We start from the raw sequence: 21,620 nt of genomic DNA, 5'->3' as shown, positions 1-21,620 counted from the left end.
CTTGAAGAATGAATGTTTACTAAAGTCTTCCCCTATTCATAGTAGTTGGACTGAAAAGGTCCAAATAGCAAAATGATATCCCATGGTAAGGGCAATAAGCTTTAAGATGTCATAAAAGTACATACAAGGCCGTGTGTGGTGGCTCATGCCTCCAATCCCAGCACTTTGGGAGGCCAAGGTGGGCGGATGACCTGAGGTCGGAGTTCAAGAACAGCCTGACCAACATGGAGAAACCCTATCTCTACTAAAAATACAAAATTAGCCGGGTGTGGTGGTGTATGCCTGTAATCCCAGCTACTCAGGAGGCTGAGGGAGGAGAATCGCTTGAACCTGGGAGGCGGAAGATGTGGTGAGGAGATCGTGCCACTGCACTCCAGCCTGAGCAACAAGAGCGAAACTCGGTCTCAAAAAAAAAAAAAAAAAAAAAAGGGTACATACGTTCTGTAGCTAGCTACCGGACATAAAAATGTAGAAGCATAGCTCATTGGAGTATGCAAGTTTTGGACTATAGTATTTCAATTTACTTAGATGTCCTAAGAAAGGAATGCACAGTAGATGCATTTAAAGAAGATAGCACCAAACAATTAAGATGATGACTTGGCTGGGCGTGGTGGCTAACGCCTGTAATCCCAGTACTTTGGGAGGCTGAGGCAGGCGGATCGACTGAAGTCAGGAGTTCAAGACCAGCCTGACCAATATGGTGAAACCCCATCTCTACTAAAAATACAAAAATTAGCCGGGTGTGGTGGCATGTGCCTGTAATCCCAGGCACTCAGGAGGCTGAGCAGGAGAATCCCTTGAACCCTGGAGGCGGAGGTTGCAGTGAGCCGAGATCGCACCGTTGCACTCCAGCCTGGGTGACAGAGCGAGAGTCCATCTCAAAAAAAAAAAAAAGATGCTGACTTATCGTCATACTTAGTTTAGTTCTGTATCCCAACTTTTATGAAAAAGTATATAATTTATATATGGAAAAGAGCTGATGTACAAAAAGCTTGATGTTTAAAAATGGAGTTGAATAATTCAAGACAGTTCAGCTGCAAAAAGAAATCATAGCCTTGGCCAGGCGCGGTGGCTCACACCTGTAATCCCAGCACTTTGGGAGGCCGAGGCGGGCGGATCACGAGGTCAGGAGATCGAGACCATCCTGGCTAACACAGTGAAACCCCATCTCTACTAAAAATACAAAAAAATTAGCTGGGTGTGGTGGCGGGCGCTTGTAGTCCCAGCTACTCAGGAGGCTGAAGCAGGAGAATGGCATGAACCTGGGAGGCAGAGCTTGCAGTGAGCCGAGATCGCACCACTGCACTCCAGCCTGGGCGACAGAGAGAGACTCCATCTCAAAAAAAAAAAAAACAAAAAAAAACAAAAAAAAAACCAAAAATCATAGCCTCAGTATACCGATACTGACCAATTTTTAAAAAATAGCTTAAGATAAAATTTATATACTATGCAGCTGGGCACGGTGGCTCACACCTATAATCCTAGAACTTTGGGAGGCCGAGGCAGGTGGAACACTTGAGGTTAGGAGTTCAAGACCAGCCTGGCCAACATGGTGAAACCCCGCCTCTACTAAAATACAAAAATTAGCTGGGTGTGGTGGCAGACACCTGTAGTCCCAGCTACTCAGGAGGCTGAGGCAGGAGAATCACTTGAACTTGGGAGGCGGAGGTTGCAGTAAGCTGAGATCACGTCACTGTACTCTAGCCTGGGCAACACAGTGAGACTCCATCACAGAAGAAAAAATAATATATATATATGTAATTCATATACTATACATCTTGCCTAAAGTATAAAATTTGAGGCCTACTTGAGGGTGGAGGTGGAAGGAGGGTAAGGATTTAAAAACTACCTATCAGGTACTATGCTTATTTCCTGGGTGACAAAGTATTCTGTACACCAAGCCCCCATGACATATAATTTACCTATACAAACAACCTGCACATGTACCCCAAACCTAAAATAAAAGTTAACAAAAAAATAAAATATTTAAACATATGTACACAGATCACAAGTGGGTAGCACACTGAGGCTTTTTATATTTAAATTTTTTAAGAAAGGATATTTTAAGCCCACAGCTATCTTTTTGTGATCCCAGCCGGTCACAATCTTCAAGTATGAGCACTACACTGACATCTAACAGCAGAGGTTACTTTTACCTCTTTTACACTTTATATAAATATTGTGCAGCAGGAACTCTTTTGTACATGTCTTTTTACATTCTGTAGGCTGTTTTGAATTTATATGTAGTTTTCCATGTTGTGAATCATTTAATAGCATTGAATTCTGTTGTGAAAATATCACACAATTATTCCACTGCTTATGTACATGTGAGTGTTTTTCATCTGGGAATATTAGGAATAGTACTAGTATCTAAATTCTAGAAAATGCATTGGTGACACATAAAAATTTGGGGGTATATATGTAGTAGCGGAATTGTGTTTTATGTTTACATCTCTTCAGTTTTAGGTGATACTGCCAGTTTTCCAAAATGTTTGTACAAAATTTTGAAGCCACTAGCAGTGTATAAGTTTTCTACATCCTTGCCAACACTTGGTATTCTCTGTCATTTTCATTTCAATCTCCTGGTTGCTGTGTTTATATCAGGCTTTCTCAGATTGCTAAGAAAGTTGAACACTTGTTAACATTTTTTTAGTCATTGAATAACCTCTATTTTGAAGACTGTTATTTCATTTTGCCTGTCTTCTCGTGGTTTTATTAATAGCTGTCTTTTTCTTGTTGACTTGTGGTAGTTCTTTATATATGCTAGATAGACGTCCTTTTTTAGTTAGTCTTCTGATATGGTTTGGCTCTGTGTCCCCACCCAAATCTCATCTTTTTTTTGTTTTTTTTGAGATGGAGTTTCGCTCTTGTCGCCCAGACTGGAGTGCAATGGCACGATCTCAGCTCACTGCAACCTCTGCTTCTCAGGTTCAAGTGATTCTCCTGCCTCAGCCTCCTGAGTAGCTAGGATTACAGGTGCCCACCACCATGCCCAGCTAATTTTTGTATTTTCAGTAGAGACGGGGTTTCACCATGTTGGCCAGGCTGGTCTCAAACTCCTGACCTCAGGTGGTCCACCCACCTCAGCCTCCCAAAGTGCTGGGATTACAGGCACGAGCCACTTCGCTGGGCCCCAAATCTCATTTTGAATTGTAATCCCCACGTGTCAGCGGAGTGACCTGTAATCACCCGCTTGTTGAAGTAGGAAGGTGATTGGATCATGGGGGCAGCTTCCCCCATGTTGTTCTCGTGATAGTGAGTTCTCATGAGATCTGATGGTTTTTAAAGGCAGTTTTCCCTGCTCTTTCTTGCTTCTCTCTCCTGCCACCATGTGAAGTTGGTTGCTTCCCCTTCGCCTTCTGCCATGATTGTTGTTTCCTGAGGCCTCCCCAGCCATGTGGAACTAACTATGAGTCAACTAAACCTTTTTCCTTTATAAATTACCCAGTCTCAGGTATTTATAGCAGTGTGAAAACAACCTAATACACCCTCTCTCAGTCTCCTTCTCCTCTTTCTGTCTGAGAAATACTTAAAATATATTTAAATAATCTCATTTATTATTTCCCCACTATATTAAATATCTTTTGTTTTATTTAAGGAATCATTCTCTATCTTAAGACCACAAAGATGTTATTCTCTGTTTTCTTTTAAAAGCATCAGGATTTAGGTTTAAACTTTGGTTTTGCAATCCATTCAGAGTCAATTTGTTGTGTGACTAGTGATTTAATTTTCCCTAGTAAGCTAACAAAATTAAATTTATTCTGAAAATGTTGGGGAAAAAAGCATAAAATTCAATGGCTTTCAGTATATTCACCAAGTTGTACAATCATCACCCCTCAAAAAACACCATACATGTTAACTGTTACTCATCTTTTACCCCATCTATGTCCGTGGTCCTAGGTAACCAGTAATCTACTTTTTGTCTCTATAAATTTGCCTCTTAGGGATATTTCATATAATGAAATCATACATTAGTGCTCGTTTGTGAATGACTTTTTCAACAAAGTGCTTACTTTTGAAGGCTCATCCATGTTTCAATATGTATAAATACTTTATCGTAAAATAATATTCCATTACATGCTTATGTCACGTTTTGTCTATAAATCAGCTGATGAACATTTGGATTGTTTCTACTTTCTGGCTATTATGAGCAATGTTATGAAGAACATTTGTGTGCAGATGTTTTATGTATGTGCTTTTAGTCTCTTGGGTTCATTCCTAGGAGTGGAATTGCTGGGTCTTACTATAACTCTATGTTTAACTTGAGGAATTGCCAAGCTGTTTTCCAAAATGGATGCACTATTTTTACAATTCCACCAGGAATGTACAAGGCCACTTTCTTTATATCCTTGCCAATGCTTATTATTGTCTGTCTTTTTTACTTGGCCAATGTTTTTAAAGAGACAAAAGTAAAAGTTAAAACTATTAATATTTTCTTAACAACGTCTTGCAGAAATCTCAAGACTATACATTTCCTCGCCTACCCCAAATACTACCTGATTACAAACAGAAAACAAAAAGCCAGAATAACTCCACTAGAAAATATAATAATTCTACTCTGCAGCCCAGAAAAGTGACAATAAAGCTATCTGCAATTACCAGGACAAACTGCTTAGAATGTTTACCTTTAAGCCAAACACCCTTTTTAACAAATTAAACCACAGCATTTAACTAAGCCAACCAAAATAAATCATGAAAATTACAGGACCCACCAGTATAAACATTTCCCAGAGTTGACTTAATGCTAAGTACTGCTCTATGAAACTTAAATACTACTCTAACTTTTAAAATTATTATATGTTATTTTTGAGACAGGGTCTCACTCTGTTGCCCAGGCTGGAGTGCAGTGACATGATCGCACCCCACTGCAGCCTTGACCTCCGAGGCTCAAGCAATCTCCTACCTTCGCCTCCTGAGTAGCTGGGACCACAGGTATGTGTTATCACATCCAGGTAATTTTTTTAAGTTTTTTTTTTAAAAGATGGGGTCTTGCTATGTTGTCCAGGCTTGTTCTAACTTTTAAAATATTAAAGACTCAGTATTACAAGCAGCAAATAAGACTTAAACACAGGCCTGGCACATGGCTCACACCTATAATCCTGGCACTTTGGGAGTCTGAGGTGGGAGGATCACTTGAGGCCAAGAGTTCGACACCAGCCTAGGCAACATAATGAGACCCTGTCTCTAGAAAAAAAATTTTTTTAATTAGCTGGACACGGTGGCATAAACTTGTAGTCCCAGCTACTTGGGAGGTTGCACTCCAGCCTAGGGGGTGACAGTATGAGACCCTATCGTTTAAAAAAAGAGAGAGACTTAAAGATTTAAACTTATCTCTGTTGAGAAACTTCTCTCTTATAATTCCTTTTAGTGACTATACTGAGTACCTTCAAAGACATATAATTTTATTATTAATAACAGCAGACAAGTATCTTCTATGTGCCTAACACTGTACTAGTTCATTTTAACAGGAGTTCATTGAACTCTCATAATTACTCTCTCTTAGGGTAGTTTTCTTTCTACTCCTACCTAAACTCCTCAAATTACACTTCTAGAAATAACTAAATAAGACAGTTTGATTGGCATCCTTATGATATGTTTCTATGCAAATAAAAATACAAAGATTTTAAGGCTATATATATTTATATACAAATATAAATTTCAAAGATACATCTTCATCTGCGTATTATGATGGTATTATCTAAGTTTTACATATCAGGAAATTTAATTAGTTTGCCAAAAGATATATAGCCAGTAAGGAGCACAGCCAAGATTTGAACTTCATTTTCAGAGTAATGAATAGGTAACCTATAGCTGGCTGATAATGGTGGCAACCAAAAAGATATGTCCACATTGTAAGCTCCAGAATCTGTGAATGTTACTTTATTTGGGAAAAGAGCCTTGGTAGGTGTAACTGAGTTAAGGATCTTCAGACAAGATCATCCTGGATTATCCAAATGGATCCTAAAGCCAATGACAAGTCTCTTCATAAGAGATGCATAAGGGAAGACAGATACAGATGAGAAGGCAATGTGAAGACAGAGGCAGAGACTGGAGTAATATGTTCATAAGGCAAGGAAGTCAGCAAGAAAAAGGTTAGAGAAAGCAAGGAGCAGATTCTCCCCCAGAGCCTCTGTAGGGAGTGCAGACACGCCAACATCTTGCTTTCAGACTTCTGGCATTCAGAACCGAGAATAAATTTGTTTGCTTAAGCCACCCACTGTGTGATAACCTGCAACTTCAGAAAACTCATACAATACCTAAAACCAACAAGTTCTCATAGATATTTATATATGTGAAATATTTAAATAAAATGCAATTATCAAAGATTTGATACTGTACCTCAAACTACAATGTTTTAAAAATATATACTTAGCACCCAAATCGTCCCATTTTGACCTAGTGGGAGCTCCTTCAAGTTGTAAACTGTCTTGGGGACATGGCTCCACCCATATGTGACAGCTTTTTTACAACCTGTCACAGAAAGTTGTCCCAGGCAAATCTTACATAACTTTTGGCCCAGACCTGGATCAACTACTTCTCCAACAAGCTCTGACATCTTTAAATTGGAAATGGTATTAAATGGAAATTAAATTTAAATTGGAAATGGTATTAAATGGAAATTAAATTTAAATTGGAAATGGTATTAAAAGACTACAGTGTGTACACCACACTAGGAGTGCTCACTGTCAATAGGTTACCACTAGTTCTAGAACTTTTCAGTGGCTAGAACAAGAAAAGAAGTCATCATTTAGAAAGAGAAAATGAAATTCATGCTTGGATACCAAATTTGAATTGAAGATCACAGTGCTGTCACTTTTTTCTGATTTTTTTTTTTTTTTTTTTGAGATGGAGTCTCCTCCTGTTGCTCAGGCTGGAGTGCAGTGGTGCGATCTTGGCTCACTGCAACCTCTGCCTCCACTTGATTGGGTTCAATCAATTCTCCTGTCTCAGCCTCCCGAGTATCTGGGATTACAGGCGCCCGCCACCATGCCTACCTAATTTTTTGTATTTTTAGTAGAGACGAGGTTTTGCCATGTTGGCCAGGCTGGTCTTGAACTCCAGATCTCAAGTAATCCACCTGCTTCAGCCTCCCAAAGTGCTGCGATTACAGACATGAGCCACCATGCCCAGCCTGATTTTGTATTTTTATCCTGTTTCTTCCCGCCTAACAATTCTGGTTCCTAATAATATTACTATAATTATTAATTTGCTTAGTATTATATAGTTTCAAAGAAACCATACCAATATAATTATTGAAATTAAGACTACTGAATGCAGTTTAAGATTTGTCTCCTTCAACATCTGTAAAAAGGGGGAAAAAGGGTTTATGTCTTGTCTCCCATACCTAAACTACATCTCACAATAACTTGTCTACGTCATTATGCCACAAATTTGACATATTTGTTTGCTTTATTTCTAGGAAGTACATTAAAAATTTTAAATTATGTAACGTTACAGAACATATTACTTTCATATAAGTCTAGCTCTCTTCCTTAACTATATTACTCTATAGAAAATCATTTTAATAGGTTCTTGTTTGTCCTTTCATTTTTATTCATATTTTTCATTTTGTGAAAATACAACAGTATATATGTTTTAATACTTTTTTTTTTCCTTTTTAAGACAGTTTTGTTCTTGTTGCCAAGGCTGGAGTGCAATGGCACAATCTTGGCTTGCTGCAACCTCTGCCTCCCAGGTTCAAGCAATTCTCCTGCCTCAGCCTCCTGAGTAGCTGGGATTACAGGTGCCCACCACCATGCCCAGCTAATTGTATTTTTAGTAGAGATGGGGTTTCACCATGTTGGCCATCCTGATCTCAGGTGATTTGCCCACATCAGCCTTCCAAACTGCTGGGATTACAGGCATGAGCCAACATGCCTGGCTCATTTTAATAATTTTACTTATTTCTTAAAACAAAAGATCATATACCACTAACTGTCTAGCACTTTGATTTTTTTTTTTTTTTTTAAGGCAAGGTCTTACTCTGTTGCACTTTGATTTAAGTGAAAAAACTCAATGCATCCTGGAGGATATCCTAGAACAGAACATGGAACTCTTCTGCATTCCTTTTAATAGTTGCATAGAATTCCATTGTGTATATCGATCGTGATTTCTTCTACCAGATTTTGTTGATGGGTATTTTTTGGGTTGTTTCTGGTCTTTTGTTCTCATGACTACATCTTAACCAGTGGTTCTAAGATGTGGTACCCAGAACAACATCATTACTACCTAAAAATCTATTAGAAATGAAAATTATTGGGTGCAAGCCCAGATCTACTGAATCAGATACTCTGAAGTGAGGCCCAGGAATCTGCACCATACGTCCTGTAGGTGATTCTGACGCAAGCTCGAGTCTGAGAATCATTGTTCTTAATCTCTGCCATTTTGTATTTTTGACAGTTTATCTCTGAGGTTAATTCTTAGAAGTGAGTTTGCCAGACTAAAAGATAAACATGTACGCTTCAAGAAGCATCAGAGAAAAAAATTTCTTTATTTTCAGGTTTTAAAAGAAATTCACCCATGTTTGGCTGGGCGTGGTGGCTCATGCCTGTAGTCCCAGCACTTTGGGAGGCCGAGGTGGGCGGATCACGAGGTCAGGAGATGGAGACCATCCTAGCTAACACGGTGAAACCCCGTCTCTACTAAAAATACAAAATAGCCTGGGGTGGTTGCGGGCGCCTGTAGTCCCAGCTACTTGGGAGGCTGAGGCAGGAGAAAGGTGTGAACCCAGAAGGAGGAGCTCGCAGTGAGCCGAGATCATGCCACTGCACTCCATCTCCAAAAAAAAAAAAAAAAGAAATTAATTCACCCATGTTTTCCTGTAGTACTTGGTTTCATATTTTACATTTATTATAACTTTAATTTCTTTGGAATTTGTCCTGGAGTGTGAGAAATGAATGCAATTTCATCTTTTTGGGTATTGAGTTGTTTCAACATTTTGCACATATCTTAAAAAAGTAATGCTCGGCCAGGCACGGTGGCTCACACCTGTAATCCCAACACTTTGGGAGGCCGCGGGAGGAGAATCGTTTGAACCCGGGAGGCAGAGGTTGCAGTGAGCCGTGATGGTGCTACTGCACTCCAGCCTGGGCAACGAGAGCAAAACTCTGTCTCAAAAAGAAAAGAAAAGAAAAAAACAGTGATGCTCAGAATTTTTTTGTTGTTGATGTTGTTACCGCAAATATATTCTTTTTTCATTATTATTTATGCACATGGTGGCTGATTGTTACATATTAATTTTATTTACATCTATTTATTTACAATCCCAAACTCTTTTTTTTTTTTTTTTTTTTTTTTTTAAGACACAGGGTCTCACTCTGTCACCCAGCCTTGAATTCCTGGGCTCAAGGTATCCCCCTGTCTCCTAAGTAGCTGGGACTACAGGTACACACCTGGCTTTTTTTTTGAGACAGAGTCATCGCTCTGTTGCCTAGGCTGGAGTGCAGTGGCACTATCTCGGCTCACACAGCCTCCGCCTCCTGGGTTCAAGTGATTCTTCTGCTTCAGCCTCCCGAGCAGCTGGGACTACAGGCGCGTGCCACCATGCCCAGCTATTTATTTTTAGTAGAGACGGGGTTTTGCCATATCGGCCAGGCTGTTCTTGAACTCCTGACAGATCTGGCCTCCCAAAGTGCTAGGATAACAGGCGTGAGCCACTGCGCCCGGGCTTTTTTTTTTTTTTTTTTTGTAGAGACAGAGTCTCGCTATGTTTGTCCAGGTTGGTCTCAAACTCCTGGCCTCAAGTGATCCTCCTGCCCCACCCTCCCAAAGTGCTGGGACTACAAGCATGGGCCACCAGTTCTTTTTAATCAATATTTATCTCCACTGATTCTTTTGTGTTTGTCAGATGCAAAATCATATCATCTGAAAAAACGAAGTAGTTTTACCTAATCCTTTCTGATTCTTGTCGCCGGTTAGTCAAACTGCTTTCTCTTGCTTACCTGTGTTGATATAAACAACTCTAGGCCAGGCGCGGTGGCTCATGCATGTAATCCCAGCACTTTGGGAGGCTGAGATGGGTGGATCATCTGAGGTCAGGAGTTTCAGACCAGCCTGGCCAACATGGTGAAGCCCCATCTCTACTAAAAATATGGAAAATTAGCCGGGCGTGGTGACATGCGCCTGTAATCCCAACTACTCAGGAAGCTGAGGCAGGAGAATTGCTTGAACCCAGGAGATGGAGGTTGCAGTGAGCCGAGACAGTGCCACTGCTCTCTAGCCTGGGCAACAGAGGAAGACTCCATCTCAGAAAAACAAAACAAAACACCTCTAACATAATGTTAAATAAGAATGGAGATAGTGGACATCTTGTTCTTGACTCGTTCTGGCTAAAGGATAAGCCACTAGTGTTCCCCCTTAAGACACTGGTTTCTCAACTCAGTTATAACGTTAAAGAGGAATCCACCAATTCTCAATTTTATTGAGCATAAAATTTATTCAAAGACCTTTTCAGCAAGCATAGAAGTTATGTTTTTTATTCTAGCTCTGTAACAGTGTTTAAAACATTAAGATTATTATCTTTAAACATATGGTTGCATTCTGGCGGGGCATGGTGGCTCACGCCTGTAACCCCAGCACTTTGGGAAGCCAAGGTGGGCGGATCACTTGAGGTCAGGAGCTTGAGACCAGCCTGGCCAACATGGTGAAACCCCATATCTACTAAAAATACAAAAAATTAGCCGGGCATGGTGGTGCACACCTGTAATCCCAGCCACTCGGCAGGCTGAGGCAGGAGAATCGCTTGAACCCAGGAGGCGGAGGCTGCAGTGAGCCAAGATCGTACCACTGCACTCCAGCCTGGGGGACAGAATGAGACTCTGTCTCAAAATAAATAAATAAATAAATAAAAATTAAAAAATAAACATATGATTGAATTTCCCTGAACATGTGGGTATAGTGTTCTTTTGAAGGGGAGTTCTAACACAGGTCTACTTCTATGAAACTCTATACTTTCTATCTCTACTGGGTTCAATTTTTGTGCACTGTATTTTCCTAGAAAAGTATCCCATTTCATCTACAAAGTACTATGAAAAAGTCTGATGGTTTTTTAATTGTTTTGAAATTTCAACCTGAATTTATATACTCATGGTTTTTTCCTTTAAAAAAAAAAAGGTTAACAAAGTTTGTCTATTATATTGATTCATTTAAAAACCGACCTTTTCTACCATTTTTCTCTTCTAATTTAGTAATTTCCATCATTTTTATTATAAATTATTTTCTTCAGCTATCTATTAGTTTACTTTATTCTTTTTTTTCTAATTTTTAGAGTAGTTTGCTTCTTTTAGTTTGTCCTTACTGACAGGAGGTATTCAGTATTATAAACTGCCTTCCAGACTGGACACAGTGGCTCACACCTGTAATCCCAGTACTTTGGGAGGCCAAGGCGGGTGGGATCACTTGAGTTCGAGACCAGCCTGGGCAACGTGGCAAAATCTTGTCTATGTAAAAAAAAAATACATGGCCGGGTGCGGTGGCTCACGACTGTAATGCCAGCAGTTTGTGGGGCTGAGGTGGGAGGATCACGAGGTCAAGAGTTCAAGACCAGCCTGGCCAACATGGTGAAACCCCGACTCTACTACAAATACAAAAATTAGTCGGGCGTGGTGGCACATGCCTGTAATCCCAGCTACTTGGGAGGCTGAGGCAGGAAAATCGCTTGAAACCGGAAGGCGGAGGTTGCAGTGAGCTGAGATCACGCCACTGCACTCCAGCCTGGGCGAAAGAGTGAAACTCCATCTCTAAATAAATAAATACATACATACATACATACATAAATACAAAGTTAGCCAGGTGCGGTGATGTGCTGTAGTCCCAGCTACTTGGGGGGCTGAGGCAGGAGGATCACCTGAGCCTAAGAAGTTGAGACTGCACTTGAGTTGTGATCACGCCACTGCCTCCAGCCTGGGTGACAGAGTAAGACCCTGTCTCCCAACTAAAAAAAGAAATTAAGAAAGTAGGTGGCACCAGGCCGGGCGCGGTGGCTCACGCCTGTAATCCCAGCACTTTGGGAGGCCGAGGCGGGCGGATCACGAGGTCAGGAGATCGAGACCATCCTGGCTAACACGGTGAAACCCCGTCTCTACTAAAAATACAAAAAATTAGCCGGGCGTGGTAGCGGGCGCCTGTAGTCCCAGCTACTCGGGAGGCTGAGGCAGGAGAATGGCGTGAACCCGGGAGGCGGAGCTTGCAGTGAGCCGAGATCGCGCCACTGCACTCCAGCCTGGGCGACAGAGCGAGACTCCGTCTCAAAAAAAAAAAGAAAGTAGGTGGCACCAAACCCTTGTATGTGTAAGCCTCCTTCAGCTTTGGCTGCAAGTCTCACTTAAGGAAGATAATTAAAATGTTAACAGAAAGATTATGGCAGCAGAGATGATGACTATACAATATTTTAAAAGATTTCATGGGAATATAACATATTGAATACATTGTATAATGAAGAATGAACTTTACTCCCTATGTTAATTCCCCAGACCTGTCATTTTAAAAAGTACATAACCTAGGTGGTATAAAACAAGACACTTGTTCCTTCACAGTTCTGGAGGCTGAAAATCTAAAACTGATGTGTCAGCAAGGATGGTTCCTTCTGTGAGATAAGCTATTCCATCCCTTTCTCTTAGTTCCTGGTAACATCCAGCAATCTTTGGCATTCCTTGGGTTACAGCAGCATCACTTCAACCTCGTCTCCATCGTCACACGGCACTCTCTTCATGTCTCCATGTCTTCATATGACCCATCTTATAAAGACACTAGTCTTAGTGGACTAATGACCCACCCTACTACAGTATGACTTCATCTTAACTAATTAACTCTACAACAGCTCTGTTTCCCAATAAGCACACATTCTGGTGTACCAGAGATTATGATTTCAATATATCTTTTTGAAGGGGACACAATTTGAAGCATAACACTTGTTTTTATTTAGCCTATTTTCCAGAGCTATACAGATGGTGTGAACTTAACACTGTCATTCATTGAATATAAGCTATTATAGTGCTGCCCAGGCTAATAGAATTTTTCCCAAGTCAAGGAATTATAAGTATTCTCATTTATTCTAACTCATATTCCCATTCATGTATGTGAATTATAGACTTGTGATCTGTATGTTTTACCATATTTATGTTAAATTTAATTAAAAGGAATATTTCAGCCCAGGTTTCTATCAGGAAATTCTCCCAAACTTATTTATTTATTTATTTATTTGTTTGTTTCTTTATTTTTTGAGACAGAGTCTCGCTCTGTCTCCCTGGCTGGAGGACAGTGGCACAATCTCAGCTCACTGCAACCTGCGCCTCCCAGCTTCAAGTGATTCTCCTGCCTTGCCTCTGGAGTAGCTGGGATTACAGGCACCCGCCTCCATGTCAGGCCAATTTCTTTATTTTTAGTAGAGATGGGGTTTCACCATGGTGGCCAGGCTGGTCTCAAACTCCTGACCTCAAGTGATTGGCCCACCTCCATTTCCCAAAGTGCTGGGATTACAGGAGTGAGTCACTGTGCCCACCCCCCAAACCTTTTAAGGAAGAAAAACAATCTTTATTTTTTCTGAGACAGAGTCTCATTCCATCCCCAGGCTGGAGTGCAATGATGCGATCTTGGCTCACTGCAACCTCCACCTCCCAGGTTCAAGCAATTCTCCTGCCTCAGCCTCCCAAGTAGCTGGGATTACAGGTGCCCACCACCACGCCTGGCTCATTTTTGTAATTTTAGTAGAGATGGAACTTCACCATGTTGGCCAGGCTGAGTCTCAAATTCATAACCTTAGGTGATCCACCCACCTCAGCCTCCCAAAGTGCTGGGATTATAGGTGTCAGCCACTGCGCCTGGCCTACAAAAACAACAATCTTATACAAATTATTTCAGAGAACCAAAAACCAATTACCAACTTTTTTATGATACCAAATTTTAACAGGGACATTATATGGGGAAAACATGCAGGCAAACCTTAGAGTTAAACGCAAACTATGAGCAAATAAAATCTATGATACAGATGATTAATAATATATCACAACCAAGTTGGTTTATCCAAGGAACACAAGGTTGGTTTAACATTTAATACGTAAAATCAATATAATTCACTACAGGAATTATGTACATGAAGGAAAAGCAACTGATAAAATTCAACATCTGTGTATTAGAAAATCTCTTAGCAAATTACAAATAAAAGGAAACTAACTTCATCTACTAAAAAGTATCTACAAACAACCTACTACTCCATATCATTCTTTTTTTTTTTTTTTTTTGAGATGGAGTCTTGCTCTGTCACCAGGCTGGAGTGCAGTAGTGCAATTTTGGCTCACTGGAACCTCCGCCTCCCAGGTTCAAGTGATTCTCCTGCCTCAGCCTCCCAGGTAGCTGGGACTACAGGTGCATGCCACCACACCCGGCTAATTTTTGTATTTTTAGTAGAGATGTGGTTTCACCGTGTTAGCCAGGATGGTCTCGATCTCCTGACCTTGTGATACGCCTGTCTTGGCCTCCTGAAGTGCTGGGAATACAGGCGTGAGCCACCGCGCCCGGCCCACATCATTCTTAAAACATTATAATATTAAAAGGCTGGGCGTTGGTGGCTCACGCCTGTAATCCCAGCACTTTGAGAGGCTAAGGCAGGTGGATCACTTGAGGCCAGGAGTTTGAGACCAGCCTGACCAAAATGGTGAAACCCTATCTCTACTAAAAATACAAAAATGAGCTGGGTGTGGTGGCACACACCTGTAATCGCAGCTACTCAGGAGGCCAAGGCATGAGAATTTGCTTGAATCCTGGAGGTGGAGGTTGCAGTGAGCCGAGATCACACCACTGCACTCCAGCCTAGGAGACAGAGAGAGACCCTGTCTCAAAAACAAACAAACAAAAATTATAATATTAAAAGCTTTACCTTAAAGGTAGAGAATGAAAAGGATAATTGATAGTACCATGTCTGTTCCACTATTTTCTGTAAGTCCTGGCTGGTACAAAATGGCAAAAAAAAAAAAAAAAAAAAAAGAAAAAATTGCCATTATTCATAAATTACATATTTGTATAAGTAGACAATCATAAAAATAAAACTACGTATAAACTAATATATTTTAAAAATTAATTTTGCAATGTTGCTACATCCAGTGTCAATATTCAGAGAGGAAATCCACCACAGGCCCCGAGTGCTGTTGTGTATACACGCGAGGAATGCAATGTTTTAAGTCCCAGAACACTCTTTACCTGAGCCATCTTTCAGGGTTATGTTTGCAGTTGCAGAGCAACCATGAGATGAGGCAATGTCTCTTCCCAGGCAAAATATGCTTGCTTCTGCTAAAAGCAGTGAATCCCTCAAACTAATGTTTCTTGGCTGAGATGCAAACCCACTGCACGAATAGGATACACCTGGGCCTGTATCTCATCACCTGTGAGTCTTGGGGTAAGGGAAAGCTGACACGAGAAGTATGCTGATAGCCATATTGCTTACTCTATCATGGGTAATACAGTACTTTTTCTATGACCCAGGATTCTTGTTTCTTCTGTTAAAATCCATGAGAGGCTAATCGCTTTGTTTACTTACAAATCAGGTAAAATCCTAGACACTTCAAAGACACAGTCAATTTATAAAAACTGTATTTCTATACATCAGCAACACACAATTATAAAGTAAAAAAAATTAAAGCCATTCACAACAGAATAAAAAATGTCAAGGAATAAATCTAATAAGAAGTGTGCAAAGACCTGTAAGACAGAAAAATCCATAGCATTAATGAACAAAACTGAACTGCAGAAAATGCAGTAATATAGTTTTCAAAAAGTCAATAGAACTAAAACTGATCTATAGATTCAATGGAATCCTAACCAAAATCATAGCAGGTTGAGGGGAGAGGGGACATGTGGAAACTAACAAGCTGCTTCTAAAATTTACATGAAGATGAGATCAGTCAGAAAAGCCAAGAAAATATTAAAGAACAAAATGGAAAGAATTAAACTATTAGATATCAGGATTAATAATAAAGCTAAAGTAATTAAAACAGGGTGGTACTGTTAGAAGGAAAGACAAAACACAACAGAACAAAGCCAAGTCCAGAAACCAAACCATAACTATATGGTCAATTGACTTATGACATAGAGAACACTGCAATAAAGTAAACGAAAGAAGTCTTCAAAAAAGGGTGCTAGGTAATGAAGATATCCCTACGGGGTGAAAGGAATAAAATGATGATCCTCATCTCACATAATACAAAAAAATTCCACATGGTTTATAGATCTAAATAAAAGATAAAAGAATAAAGTTATCATTAAAATGTGCACACACACATGCATATACAGGAAGATAGTTTCCTCTCTGTGTGTATATAGTATTTTAATTGCATAAATATCCACCAGTACCCAAATTCATTTATCCTATCTTTGATGAACATTTAGGTTATTTTTATTTTTTGCCTATTACAATTAATTCTACTTTTTAAAAAAATTTCTTTTTGTACTCCTTTCTGTTGGGTATATACACCAGAGTAGAATTAGCTATACTATGGACAGCCAAGCAGTTTTCCAAAGTAGTTGTACTAGTTGTACTAGTTTAAATTCTCACCACCAGTGTATAAGAATCCCGTTATTTCACATGATCACTAGCAGTTGGTACCATCAGTCTTTTTAATTTTGGACTTTGGTGGGTGTGTAATAGTATCGCATGTGGTTATAAGTTGCCTTTCTGTGGTCGCTAACGGAATTGGACTCCTTTTCATTATTAATCATTTTGATATCATCTTTGTGCAATGCTTGTTCTAGTCTTTGCCCATTTTTCTATGAATTCTCTTTTTCTTACTAACTTGTAAGAGTTCTTCATATATTCCTTTGTTGCATATATTTATTCCAAATAACTTCTCTGTGGCTTGCCTTTTCACTCTCTTAAAGTTACGTTTTGATGAATGCAACTTCTTAATGTACCCAGTATGTTTTTTTCTTTAGAAAATTGCCTAGCTTTATGATTCATCCTGATATTTAATAGTTTAATTCTTTCCATTTTGTTCTTTAATATTTTCTTGGCTTTTCTGACTGATCTCATCTTCATGTAAATTTTAGAAGCAGCTTGTTAGTTTCCACATGTCCCCTCTCCCCTCAACCTGCTATGATTTTGGTTAGGATTCCATTGAATCTATAGATCCATTTTAGTTCTATTGACATTTTTAAAAATATATTACTGCATTTTCTGCAGTTCAATTTTGTTCATTAATGCTATGGATTTTTCTGAGCTCCCTTCTGGTCACACTCATTGCCCCAAAATAACCACTCTATATAGTTTTAAGAATCTGATGTATTTCTACACACCAGAAGGTGAATGATTCTTACACACATGCAAATAATGTAATAGCAAAAAATTATTTAAGTATGACTTGATTACATAAGTTTAAAAATTTCTCTGGACATTATTCTGTTCTAGACATGTCTTGTTTATGCTATTGGAAGTTGTTAGAGTGGTTATTTTGGAGCAATGGGTGTGACCAGAAGAGAGCTCAGGGAGAGATACTAGGGCAATATTTTGCTCCTTAATCTGGTTGATAGTTCATAGTACTGTTCTGTTTGTGAAAATCCAACAAGCTGTATACTTATGTGTACTTTAATGAATACAAGCTGATCATTCCAAATCAGAAAACATGAAATGCCCCAAATCAGAAAATTTTTGAGTGCCAACACGATGCTCAAAGGAAATGTTCATTGGAGCATTCTGGATTTTGAACTTTCTGAATTTGGGATGCCCAACCCAAATAATGCAAATGTTTCAAAATCTGAAAAAATCCAAACTCCAAAACACTTCTGGTTCCAAGCATTTCAGAGAAAAAGTACTTCATCCATATATATTATAATCTAATTTAAAATTTTAAAAATAGGCAAGTGACCCAAACTGACAGAAATCAGGACGGTGGTTACTTTTGAGAAAGGACCAGTAGTGATTTGGAGATGACAGGATGTTTTTGCAATGCTGATGAAGCATCGTAATAGTTAATTATTTACTAGGGAGATGGGGGTTATTTTCTGTTCTGAATTTTAAAAAAGGGACAAGATCATTTCATATAGTTTCTCCTTTAAAGATAAAATTTGGCACCCTCTCCCCCTTTTTTAAAGTAAAGCTGAAAAATCATCTAAACTATTGCTGTTCAAATGTCCACAGACTGGTCTGTGACAAGATAAGCATGAAAGCAAGAATATTTAGGTACTTTCATAGAAATTTGACATTGCTGGGTCATTCTGAGTTCACAATGGACTAGAGGAAAAAAACTGGTCCTTGATGATGAATAATTTGAGAATAAACTAGCTAACTGAAGTGGTGGTGATATGAGTCGCGGTTGCGGGGCGGGGGTTGGGGGGTGTGAGAAGCGAGCGCATGAGCAAGGTTTCCTAGGACTACATCTTAAAAAAAAAAACAAAAACAGAACTATTAAAAATAAGACCTTGGTTTTAAAAAAACATAAAAAAAGGAAAAAAAATTAAAGCTGCATTTTAACTATATCAAGACCCTGTTTATAGTCTTTTCTCACAAAGTGGTACTTATAGAAAAATAATCCCTTATACTTCTCTATTACCAGTTTTACTTCAAATGAAACCAATTAATGTCACCAATTAACGTCATCCTACACCAAGGAAGTATTCTACCTACAACAAATGGTTTTCAAAAGCAAAACAAAAATAAATTTTAGCTTATATACCAGTGATGAGAAATAGAGCTAACTTAAACACTAGTGAGCAGAAAAACAAAAGACGCTAGTTTATTAACTCAGAAACTTAATGAACAAAAATATGAAACAAAAAAAGGGTCAATAAACAGTTTTTTGTCTTTTTTTTTTTTTGAGACAGGGTCTCTCTCTGTCACTCAGGCTGGAATACAGTGGCATCATCATAGCTCACTGTGGTCTCAAACTTCTAGGCTTAAGTGATCCTCCCACCTTGGCCTCCCAAAGTGCTGGGACTATGGGTGTGCACCACCAAAACCAGCTGTTTTTTATTTAGAGACAAGGTCTCACCATGTTGCCCAAGGTGGTCTTGAACTACGGGGCTCAAGTCATACTCCTGCCTCGGCCTCCCAAAGTAATGGGATTACAGGTGTGAGCCACCACACCCAGCCTATAAACAGTCTTGATCTTCCTGGTGTCTGGCTATGAAAATTTGGAAGAGTCATCAGTGTCTCCATTCTCTCTCTTCTCTTATCTATACCTTAATTTTCCTAAGAAACTTTGTGAGGCCGGGCGTGGCGGCCTACACCTGTAATCCCAGCCCTTTGGGAGCCTGAGGCAAGCAGATCACAAGGTCAGGAGTTCGAGACCAGTCTGGCCAACATGGCAAAACCCTGTCTCTACTAAAAATATAAAAATTAGCCAGGCGTGGTGGCGGGCGCCTATAATCCTAGCTACTCAGGAGGCTGAGGCAGGAGAATAGCTTGAACCCACGATGGGGAGGTTGCAGTGAGCCGAGATCATGCCATTGCACTCCAGCCTGGGCGACAAGAGCAAGACTCCATCTCAAAAAAAAAAAAAAAAAAAAAGGAACTTTGTACAACAAATATCTTGTAAATAATAAGACTATCACTAAAGGTTAACCGTATGATCCAAATTTCTTTCCCTCCACAAATCCCCTCTCCCAGCCACATTTATCTTCTTACGGCTTCCTGAAAACACTATATACATTCCCATCTTCTTGCCTTTATATATGTTTTCTTTCCATAACACATCCTGTCTTCCCTAGTGATTAAACTCTCCAGAGAAGAATAGTATCTTAGAACATTTATAGCTAATACTTAGTAACCCAGGCAAAGTTAACTTAGTATCCCTTCTCTAATGCTGTCATAACATGATAAATATAAACACATGTGATTTATGAAGTCATGTGCTAATTATCTACTTATTTTTCTATCCCTCTAGATATGCTGAGACAACTTTAAGGGTGGGGTTGACACCTCATTCAAATTTGTTTCCCAAATACCTGGCAAATAATACAGACTGGAGAAGGCATGAGTGTAACAAGTAGTTTCTTTGCTTGTTTATTCATTCATTTCTTGAGACAGGGTCTCGCTCTGTCACCTAGGCTGGAATGCAGTGGTCCCATTATAGAACACTGTAGCCTTGAACTCCCGGGCTCAAGCAATCCTCCTGCCTCAGTCTACCAAGTAGCTGGGACTACAGGCACACACCACCACATTCGGCTAATTTTACTTTTTATTTTTTGTAGAGACAGGAGTCTCACTATATTGCCCAGGCTGGTCTCAAACTCCTGGGCTCAAGTGATCCTCCCACCTTGGCCTCCCAAAGTGCTGGGATTATAGGTGTGAGCCACCACAGCCTGCCTAACAAGTAGTTTAAACAGAGATATTACTTTGGTTGTTATCAATAAACTAATGGCTTAAACAACACTTTTCAGGATTATAACTTTATCCTCCAATGTGGACTGCTCAACAGATTAAAACAATTCTTAACAACACATTTTTTTGTCTAATTAGAAACAAAAATGCTTGCTTCTATATAAACATATAGAAATAAAAGATTAACAAATTCTGATCAAAAGATCAAGTTACTATTATTTGATTTAAAAACAAAAAAACAAAAATCATTACATAAAAGAAACCCAAAGAGTAATCTAGTAAATAATTTTTTTCTTGAAACAGTGTCTCACTTTGTCGCCCAGGCTAGAGTGCAGTGGCGTGATCTTGGCTCACTGCAGCCTCCGAGGCCTCCTGGGTTCAAGTGATTCTCTTGCCTCAGCCTCCCGAGTAGCTGGGATTACAGGTGTGCGCCACCACACCCAGCTAATTTTTGTATTTTTAGTAGAGAAGGGGTTTCACCATGTTGACCAGGCTGGTCTTGAACTCTTTAACTCAGGTGATCTGCCCTCCTCGGCTTCCCAAAGTACTGGGATTACAGGCGTGAGCCACCGCACTTGGCTGATAATTTTTTTTTTTAAAGCTTAATATTAAGTGTTTTCAGAAAAACATTTAAAACAAATTTTAGGCCGGGCGTGGTGGCTCACACCTGTAATCCCAGCACTTTGGGAAGCTGAGGCGGGCAGATCACTTGAGGCCAGGAGTTTGAGACCAGCCTGCCCAACATGGAGAAATTCTGGCTCTACTGGTATGGTGGTACACGCCTGTAGTCCCAGCTACTGGGGAGGCTGTGGCAGGAGAATCGCTTGAACCCGGGAGGCGAGGTTGCAGTGATCTGAGATCATGCCACTGCACTCCAGCCTGGGTGACAGAGCAAGTTTCTGTCTCAAAAAATAAATAAAATAAATATAACAAAACAAATTTTGGAACTTGAGGCTTATCAGTCAGTTTTACATAGTTCACTGCAGTAGCTTCTCGTTGCTGGATATTTACATACTGCTCACTGAGTTTAAGTCAAAAGGTACATACATACATTATTACAGCATTGAGAATTTTTCATTTCAATGGATGATTATAATGTCGAACAAGGTCAAAAAGATACAGACTATTAATAGTAGATGCATTTGAGTTAAAAGCTTAAGTAAATAATCTCTGACTTAAATTTTTATTTTCTCCCAAAGACATTTAATGGGCCCCTATGAAGTATTAGGGAGAGATCAGACACTGAAGGATTGGTAACAAAATTGAAACTTAAGAACTATATATAGTTGACGAATTGATTGTTGAAGCACTGATAATA

General features: G+C 39.6%; 1 protein-coding gene across 1 annotated transcript in view; it reads right to left on the bottom strand.

Moving 5' to 3' along the window:
• The window catches only part of ASXL2 (ASXL transcriptional regulator 2), a 154,648-nt gene that overhangs the window by 41,999 nt on the left and 91,029 nt on the right, over nt 1-21,620 (bottom strand). The window lies entirely within an intron of this gene.

Source organism: Pan paniscus, chromosome 12 (genome assembly GCF_029289425.2).
Source record: "Pan paniscus chromosome 12, NHGRI_mPanPan1-v2.0_pri, whole genome shotgun sequence".
NCBI classification, from domain to species: Eukaryota; Metazoa; Chordata; class Mammalia; order Primates; family Hominidae; genus Pan; species Pan paniscus.
This window is presented reverse-complemented; position numbering and strand designations above follow the sequence as displayed.